Source organism: Tachyglossus aculeatus, chromosome X1 (genome assembly GCF_015852505.1).
Source record: "Tachyglossus aculeatus isolate mTacAcu1 chromosome X1, mTacAcu1.pri, whole genome shotgun sequence".
In the NCBI taxonomy this organism is placed as follows: domain Eukaryota; kingdom Metazoa; phylum Chordata; class Mammalia; order Monotremata; family Tachyglossidae; genus Tachyglossus; species Tachyglossus aculeatus.
In genome coordinates this window covers 102,744,934-102,754,963 of record NC_052101.1, presented here as the reverse complement: position 1 = coordinate 102,754,963, position 10,030 = coordinate 102,744,934, and the positions used below count along the sequence as shown (strand labels likewise).

Genomic DNA, 10,030 nt, shown 5'->3' with positions numbered 1-10,030 from the left:
TTTGATTTCCTGTTTCTCCCCTTTTAACTCAGTGAGCATTTTCTATTTGCAGCTAACTCAGAATTCATATCTAATAATAATAATAATGGCATTTATTAAACTCTTACTATGTGCAATGCACTGTTCTAAGCACTGGGGAGGTTACAAGGCAATCAGGTTGTCCCACGTGGGGCTCACAGTCTTCATCCCCATTTTACAGATGAGGTAACTGAGGCCCAGAGAAGTTAAGTGACTTGCCCAAAGTCACACAGCTGACAATTGGCAGAGTCAGGATTTGAACCCATGACCTCTAACTCCAAAGCCTGTGCTCTTTCCACTGAGCCATGCTGCTTCAATCTATATTCCAATACATGTGTTTCTAAATATTTTTGTGCTCCAGACAAATGGTTCAAATGATTTTAGAACTAAATCAACTCAAATCACAGAAATGCTGAGAGTAGAAGACATTATAAACAAAAGAACAAATTAGTACAGTGTTCTGCACACAGTAAGCGCTCAGTAAATACGATTGAATGAATGAATAGCTGTGCTTTGTGTTTGAAGAAGACTACTGAGGGAGAAATTCACCGATGAGTGCAGGTATGGCTGAAAAGGTCAATGCAGCTACATCAGGCACACAAAAAGGCTACCCCTTGTTGTGTTGTCATGTTTAATGTTTCAGTGCCTGCCATTGTTTTCTCTTTTGCCTCCTTGTCTGTCATTCCTTACAAAGCGTTTGCTCGAAAACAGCAACTCTTTTCTTGTTAGCAGAATGTCATTCTGGTTTATCCTCAGCAATCAAATTCCAGTTTGCAGCTGGGACACAACACTGCCTGAGCTTTGTTTTACTGTGTCCCTAAAATGTTCCCAACTTTGTTTCAGCTTTCCAATTTTGGCTGTCCAAACAGCAACTGTTCAGATATCCTGCTGTCATTCATTTTCTCCACATGACCTACCTTACTCTAGTGTGGTAAGGTGAGCATAGCCTCAGTACTAGAAGATGGACTTTTTTCCAGAATCTCATTTTTGATCTTTTCTTGACATTAATATGGCCCCTAATGTCACTAATAGCCTGAAGCCTGTTAGAAAGCTAATGATAGGTCAAATAATGACATGAATTCCTCCAGGACAGTTAGCAGGTAAATTCTTCCTTGAAATTCGGCTACTTCCTCTTGTCATAAACTAATTAAATACTAGTATACAACAGAGATGTGAAGCTAACCCAGAGGTTCATTGGTAGCTTTAGCAACTTTCACAGTTGTCTACCTCCAACTGATATTCCTTAAACAGCATGGCCTAGTGGATAGAGCACAGGACTGAGAGTCAGAAAAACCTGGGTTCTAATCTCAGCCCTGCCACTTGTCTTCTGTATGACCTTGGACAAGTCACTTCACTTCTCTGTGCCTCACTTATCTCATCTATAAAATGGGGATTAAGGCTGTGAGCCCTATGTGAGACGTTGACTGTGTCCCACCTGATGACTTTGTATCTACCCCATAATTTAGAAAGCGCCTGACACATAGTAAGTAATTAACAAATACCATTAAAAAAAAAAAACCCAAAACATAACTCGAATCTTCAGAGGAACTGGTGACAAGTTACAGCCTGGAATGTTTCCCTGACAATGATTCTCATGAGAGGCTGCTGCTGGTGCCTGCAGCTTAAACAAACAATACAGATTGTAATTCTTCATTCCTTCCTGCAACCAGTCCCAATCTTCCAGGTAGTAATTTTAGGACCATATCTTAATCATACTCACATGGATTCTTACTCTCTGTTACCACCAGGTTGTCTGTTGTCTATATACCCTGTAAGCTCGCTGTGGGCAGGGAATGTGTCTGTTATATTGTACTCTCACAGGTGCTTAGTACAGTGCTCTGCACACAGGAAGCACTCAATAAATATGATTGACTGACTGACAGGTGGATTCAGGGTCACTCCACTTTCAGGGAAGCCTTTCGGTTCACAACCCTCCTGAAGATGGAAAACCCTCAATTCCTGATAAACTCTAGCTCTAGCTTTCTCTATCTCTCACACTATCTTTCATTTGCCCCAGTGATCACCACCATTTCTAAAATTCAAGATTTAATGATGAGCCCTTTGTTGTAGTTCATTAACATCCTATAGTCCATAAATATGTGTCTCTAAGTCTTGGGTCTCTCACCAGAGGAACCTGTATTTTTTCCATCCTAACTTTTGAAAGGCCATCCTTGTGTGTTTCTGGTTCCGGACTGGCCCTCCATTTGGGATCAGTTGTGGTGCCTAGCAATTTGTAGAGTTTAAACTGGCTCTCTCCCTTGGGAGAGATCAGCGCTTAGAACTGTGCTTTTCACATAGTAAGCACTTAACAAATACCATCATTATTATTATTAGTAGTAGTATTATAAGGGCCTTCCCAATGACTGAATGGTGACCTGGGACACTTAAATGTATGATGGATGTCTAGCACAATTTTGTCTTATGCTGTCGAGTCGTGTCCGACTCATAGCGACGCCATGGACGCAGCTCTCCTAGAAAACCCATCTCTATCTGCAATCATTCTGGTAGTGTATAAGGAATACGGAAGTGGTTTACCACTGCCTCCTGAGGCCCTACCCTCGACTCTCTCATGCTGCTGCTGCCCAACACAGGTAAGTTTTGACTTGTAGCAGATTATCTTCCACTCGCTAGCCACTGCCCAAGCTAGGAATGGAATGGATATGCCTCTGCTTGATTCTCCCTCCCTTAGTCAAGACTGGTAGAGTACTGGAAACTCTCTAGGTGCAACCCTGAGAGGGGCAGCAACACAATAGTCAATTGTATTTATTGACTGCTTGCTTTGTGCAGAGCACTGTACTAGGTGCTTAGGAGAGTACAATATGACGATAACAGACACGTTCCCTGCCCACAACAAGCTTGCAGTCTAGATGCTGATATGAGCTCTCTTTAATGCAGACATGTGGCCTTTATCTCCCTGTCTCCCACCTCCAGAGATTGGGACCTAGTGGCCATCCTACTAATTAGTATCCATATTCAGGAAGGAGAAAAGGAACCCAGGAGATGAACTTCTAATTGCCCCTTCCTAAGAGTACGATAATTGAGCAAGTGCTAAAGTCTTCTATGGAAGTGACTTGAAGTCCAGGCAATCGGAGGGATGTATTGACAAGGACTAAGGGGGGGGCCAGGTAGTTGGGAAAGGGAGACCTTCAGCCATTTTGGGAAAGAAGGTTTGATCCATGATCCTGGAAAGACAGGACCCGGTGGGGAGGCTCAGAGGTGGGGCCCAGGAAGAACACAGGGTGCAAGGAACAATCTGAGAAATTCATTCATTCATTCAATCATACTTATTGAGCACTTACTGTGTGCAGAGCACTGTATTAAGTGCTTGGAAAGTACAATTCGGCAACAGATAGAAACAATCCCTACCCAACAACAGGCTCACAGTCTAGAAGGGGGAGACAGACAACAAGTAGACAGGCATCAATAGCAGCAATATAAATAAATAGAACTATAGATATATACATATCATTAATAAAATGAATAGAATAATGATCCCGGAAGGTTAGGATACCCCAGGATGTTTAAAGGTCCAGGGGATAGGACTCCAGAGGAGAGAGACTCCTGGACCTGAGGGGGAGAAAGGATCAGGAAAATCAGTTGCAGATCTATTCTGGCATCTGGGGGACTCAGACAGGGTGAGACTGGAACTTGGCATGGCTGAGGGAAGCAGGGAAAAGAACTAGAGGAAAGTGATCCCTGGGACATCTATAAGAATGTAGAAGGAATCCTTCGAGCAGGAATAATAATGATGGTATTTGTTGAACACTTACTATGTGCAAAGCACTGTTCTAATTGCTGGAGGGATACAAGGTGATCAGGTTGTCTCACATGGGGCTCACAGTCTTAATCCCCATTTAACAGATGAGGTAACTGAGGCCCAGAGAAGTGAAGTGACTTGCCCAAAGTCACACAGCTGACAGCAGGGGAGCCGGGATTAGAACCCATAACCTCTGACTCCCAAGCCCAGGCTCTTTCCACTGAGCTACGCTGCTTCTCTAATCAGCGATAAAGAGAGGGAAAGAAGGTTTGGACTGGAATTCTGTTTATTTGTTTCTGTTTATTCGTTAATTAGTTACCAAATTAATATGATAATAATACTTGCAAATCATCTATTAAAATTTATTGAGAGCGCCAATCTTCATGTCTATCTACAGTACAGCCCAGAGAAGATGCTCTGGGTGCCGGGAAGACGTGCAGACCTGGGAAACTAAGGGAGGGCTTGTCTGCTATATGATCTTGGACAAGTCACTCCACTTCTCTAGGTCTCAGTTACCTCATGGGGAATGAGACTGTGAGCCCCACATGGGACAGGGACTGTGTCCCACCTGATTTGCTTGTATCCACCCTAGCACTTAGTACAGTGCCTGGCACATAGTAAGCACTTAACAAATACCACAATTATTATTATTATCATTATTATTAAGCCCCTTCTCCACGAGCTTCCTATAGTTAACCCGGGCAGAGGGTGGTAGGCAAGCCCCCACTTACCTGCACAGAGATGCGTGAACTTGCAATAAGGGATGGTGGCAGTGATAGGGTGCAGCTATCTGGGCTAAGCTAGGAAGTGATCCCCAAAACCAGTGGTCCCTGGAAGGAAAGAAGCTGGAGGAGTTTAGGACCCAGTAGAGGCTAACAGGGGCTCCAGGGGCTCCTAAAGTGATTCTGGGGCCTGTTTCAGTTGTGATTTCAGACTGAGAACCCCTGGAAATGGCACAGACCTGCCTGGCCAACATCTCCAGAGCAGGGGCACAGAGGCCCAGAAGCAGTGGGAAAAAAGTAGCTCTGGTAAGGAGGCCTGTCCCCATGTCTCTCCACTATCCACAGAGAAAGAAGTGGACTGTGGAAGGAAGCGGACTGTGGAGGTGATCCAAGACTGTGAGTTGTTGGCACGAGATCAGCTGAGGGGTGGAGGAGCTAGGGAATGGAGTTCAGGGGATCTGCCTATCAAGAGAAGGTAGTTTAGATATGGAGACCAAATGGGCCTTGTGACTTGGGAAAACTGGAAGAGGGCGAAAGATTGTTGATTTCTATGGAGGAACAGGACAGATTTGTGGGGAGGGGGTGAATGGGAGAGAAGGCAGGTCAGGTTGTGGTCAGAGAGTGAAATTTTAGAATTGATAAGAATAGGGATTATACAGGGACTCGAGATGATGCGATCAAATATGTGTCCAACCATGAAGTGCCTGTTAGCAACAGACAGCATGATGGGGGACCCCTGCCAGGTGTGGTGGGTGTGAATTGATGCTTCCCAATCAATCGTATTTATTGGGAGCTTACTGTGTGCAGAGCAAAGGTTACAGACTTCAGGGGATCCTAGACCCTGCCCAGACAATCCTCCCTCAGTTCTTCCCAAAGAGGGAGTTACCACCCCTCACATCAACCTGAGGGAGGGGAATCCCCTTACCCTGGATGTTCTCATGTGCTTAGGCAGGATTTCAGCCAGTCCTTGTGCCTGTCCCTCCTCCCAATCCTGCCCACAGACCCCCCCCACCCCCGCCACCAAGTTCCTCCTTTCACCCTGCAGCTCAGAATAGCTGCTGCACCGAGGGAGAAGGCAGGAGATGGAGCCAGCCTTCTGGTTTCCCTTGTGCCCACTCCTTCACTTGCCCCCACCCCTGCTCTCCCCCCTGCTCCAGCTCCTGTCCAACCCATGGGGCTGATTCAGAGACTACGTCAGTGCCAGTGGAAGAAGTTGGGCTACAGGGAGCAGGTTGTTTGGGTAAAACCAGCATTTATCTTACCCTTCTGAGGATGTGGGGGGATGTGGAAATGGGAGACTAGGCAAAAAGGGAAAAGAGAGGGAGAGAGGGGAGGGGAGAAAGACAAATGAATTTATGTCCAGGTATTTTCTTCCTCTTTCATTATAGCTGCCAACATCAGTGCTGCCACTTACGTTGGCAGTCCCAGATCATCTCTGGCCAGCTTAGCTTTGCTCCCTTGGTACCATCACTGTTTGGTGTGGCCAGGTGGCATTCGAGGATGGTGGGGAATGGAACAAACGAGAGCAGCTTGCACTCAACCTACTGTCCAGTGAGCATAGAACGACCATCTTGCCTCTCTGCCATCCCCTTTTCTCCTCAAAGGGACATGGCACCCCAGGTACCTCCTGCCCAGCTTCCTGCATAGCTTTTTTGTTGTGGGCACTAAGATAATGGCATTTCCCTCATGGTACCAGATTCATGGGTGGGCCTCAATACCCAAAAGCTACATTTGATTCCAGGAAGATCCAGATGTGGCTCCCAAGTCATAGATTCCATCCCTGGTGTAGTGGATTCAAAGAATGGGGAGGGGGATTGAAAAGACAAATAATACCAGGATTGCCAGAGTTGAAATGAAATTAGCTAACAGAAGCAGAAGGTCCTTCATTTTTCATGAGCTAGCAGAAACACTGAGTGCCTTCCGGGCACTATGTTGTCTCCAACTCAGTTGAGAGACTGTGGGCACATCCTGTTCAAAACTCAAGCTGAAGTTACATAAAAAATGTATAAATCTGACAGTTCATGTATAAAAAAATCCCCTTCTGCTGGGTTAAGGAAAAAGCTTGTGCAATACTAAGTGCACCCTGGGATTACCATGTTAAATTTCATTTTGAAAGGAAAATGGTGTTTGTGTCATTTAAAAATATAGCAGAAATTTTCCCATGATAGCTTGAGAAATGTGCAGGGATTGTGATTACCAAACCTACTGTATGCACCCAAGTGGTCTAAAATCAGTAAGCATTCAATGACTAAGCCTGACTGATTGATTGAAAGTGATGGCAATTCTGAGAGGGAATTTCGGGAAAACTATTAAGGTCAATTATGGTATTAAGTTCAAACTCCGGTTCATTTGTCATCTCAAAATCACCAACATTTCTATTGATTGCTTTCTTAATAATTCCCAGTGAGTATATGTTTAAAATCTGGAAATTCAATCTCTATTTTTCTTTAAGGGTTCTATGATTGGTTAAAAAAAAAAAAAAGATTACATGATATTTCTTAAACCCTCACTACATGCCAGGCACTGTAGTAAGCACTGGGGTAGATACAGGCTAATCAGATTGGGCACAGCCCCATCCCACATAGAGCTCACAGTCCTAATCCCCATTTTACAGATGAGGTAATTGAGGCAGAGGGAAGTAAAGTGACTTGCCCAAGGTCACAGAGCAGACAAATTGTCTGCTCTGGGGAAGCAGCGTGGCACAGTGGAAAGAGCCCGGGCTTTGGAGTCAGAGGTCATGAGTTCAAATTCCAGCTCCGCCATTTGTCAGCTGTGTGACTTTGGGCAAGCCACTTCACTTCTCTGGGCCTCAGTTACTTCATCTGGAAAATGGGGATAAAGATTGTGAGCCCTACATGGGACAACCTGATCACCTTGTAGCCTCCCCAGCGCTTAGAACATTGCTTTGCACATAGTAAGCACTTAACAAATACCAAAATTATTATTATTATTGTTAAATGGTGAAGCTGGGATTAGAACCCAGGTCCTTTTGATGCCCAGACCCATGCTCGATCCACTAAACCATGCTGCTTTTCTAAAAATCTTCCTTAGGTTTAGAATATGATGGGGAAAAGGCAGAATGGTAATCATGTATTTGATCTTAAACGTTTTGCATATGAAATTTTTTGTTCCCTGCCTCAGTCAATCAATGGTATTTATTAAGTGCTTACTATGTGCAGAGCACTATACTAAGTATTAGGGAGAGTACAACACAACAGAGTTGGTAGACACATTCCCTGCCCACCTCCAAAATACATTCATTTTTTTTCTCTACTTTCACTAACTGCTCATACTATTTAGTTGCTAAACAGTATCGACAGTATCTTAAAACTATCCACCTACGGTGCACATTCAGTGGAGAAGCAGCATGGCTCAGTGTAAAGAGCATGGGCTTTGGAGTCAGAGGTCATGGGTTCAAATCCCGGTTCTGCCAACTGTCAGCTGTGTGACTTTGGGCAAGTCACTTCACTTCTCTGTGCCTCAGTTACCTCATCTGTAAAATGGAGATTAAAACTGTGAGCCCGCCGTGGGACAACCTGATCACCTTGTAACCTCCTCAGCACTTAGAACAGTGCTTTCACATAGTAAGCGCTTAACAAATACCATTATTATTATTATTCCTTTCACATTATTGATATAATTACCTCCCTATCCTTCAACCACTTCAACACTTCTGTGTATCTAAGTATCTAAGCAAGTGGATACTCATACCACCCCCCACAGCACTTAAGTACATATTTTAAACTCCATTGCTTCCTACAAGCATAATTTATTTTAATGTCCCTCTAGATTGTAAGCTCCTGGAAGGCAGTGATGATGTATACTAACTCTACTGGGTATCATGAAGCTAATTTGACTGTATGGAAAGACGGCATCTTGTTTGGCCAATTCCCCAAGCTTGATCATTTTGGAGGCAGCTTTACAAAGCAATCATTCCCTTCTCAAGTCTACTAAGGTTTTATTTTGGCATTAATAAAGAAGAGGGGCTTGTGGGGGAGGAGGCAGGGTCCTGCTTCCCCTGCTGCAGGGCCACCTCCCCGGAGACCACCCACTCACCCCCAATTTTCATGGCAATAGGGTCCACCCATTTACCCTCAACTTTTCTGGAGCTGGAAGCTTGGGAAGCAGGACACAGTGAGTGCCGAATATGATAGAGGGCAGACTGGGAATAGGTCCTGGTGTCTGTGGAGGGAGGGACCTTAGCTGGATCTTTAGGGCGGAAACTCTGAGAGCAAACAAAAGAAAAGGGTGTGAAACAAGTCCCAAATAAGCATCCCTTTCAGCCCTAATCCACTGCTCCACCACAGGCAGCTGCATCACTGGCATGGGGGGCTCAACAGGCAGACTTTCCACCAATCAGATCTGGCCTAGGTGAGACAAGCATTCAACAGGCAGATTTTCCTACCAATTAGATTCTGCCTGAGGGTACCAATCATAGGAGACTTCCTCTTAAATGAAGGCAAACGACATATGTTTCTTAAAAGGCTTTTGTCAAAAGAGTTGTAAATTAGCAAGCTGCAAACCCACCATGCACCTTTTTATTCTACTCTCCCAAACACTTGGTACAGTATGGCTTGCTCCATATATTGCCTGGAGCAAGAGTAATTATTGAAGTTCATTTCATATCAAAAGATCCATTCCAGGTCCAAATCTCCACAGAGAAACTTTAGGATTAAGTGTTGACCTAGCATTCCCGGAAATGTGCTGTCCTGAAAAGATCACTTCAAGTCATGTGATCTTCATCACACCTTCAAGCTACCTTGATATATCTGTATTATCTTACTGACAGCTAGAATCTCTGGTTTCTCTAGCCACCAGTCCTGTCTCCCCACCCCAGTGTTTTGGGGGTCCTGAGGGCAGACCCAAGAGTCTATTCAAGCTTGATCAGGGTGAGGGGAGCAGACCAGGTGTGCCCACCAGCTATCAATTAGGTGACTCCCTGGCCAAGTTTGGAGGCACACAGGAGCATGCACTCCCCCATAGAAATAGCCTGCTTCCATGACCTCAAGCAAAGAAATCTCCCTAATGTTCCCTGATAAAGGAGTCAGAGAGCAGTAGCATCTGACATGCACAGAACCCATGAAATACTTTCAATTGAACTTTAGTTTTGCCCTTTGCTGAGCTGCGAGGCCTGGGACCAGCACTGCTTGCTCATCTTGTGCTCTCCTCCTGACCTGTCTTGCCTGAGCAGGGCAGAAAGGAACCGAAGCAGTAGCAGCACCTCCACAAATTGTAGAACTTTGGTGAGGCTTTGACTGAGGCAAGTATGACTACGGGAATGCAGAGGTCCCTGCCTGGGTGGTGAGGAGACTGAAAATGCTTAATTCAGTGTAGTGTATTTTGTACTCTTATTGTGTTTATCATTGTCCTTGTGCTCTTTTGTTTTGGTGCCTTTATGTATTCATTCTTTCCTCACTTGCCTATTGCCAACCTCCCAGACCCCATTTTTAGACTGTGAGCCCCCAGAGGGCCAGGGACCACAAATCCGGCTCATCCTTTATTGAAGTCTTCCTTAGCACTTAGAACAGTGCTC

The 10,030-nt window shown here is 44.8% G+C and overlaps 1 non-coding gene across 1 annotated transcript; it reads right to left on the bottom strand.

Moving 5' to 3' along the window:
• Nucleotides 1-2,619: 2,619 nt before the first annotated feature.
• Nucleotides 2,620-2,757, bottom strand: LOC119920336. Its single transcript, XR_005448091.1, has one exon. It is a non-coding gene; the product is annotated as a small nucleolar RNA SNORA7 (small nucleolar RNA).
• Nucleotides 2,758-10,030: the final 7,273 nt, after the last annotated feature.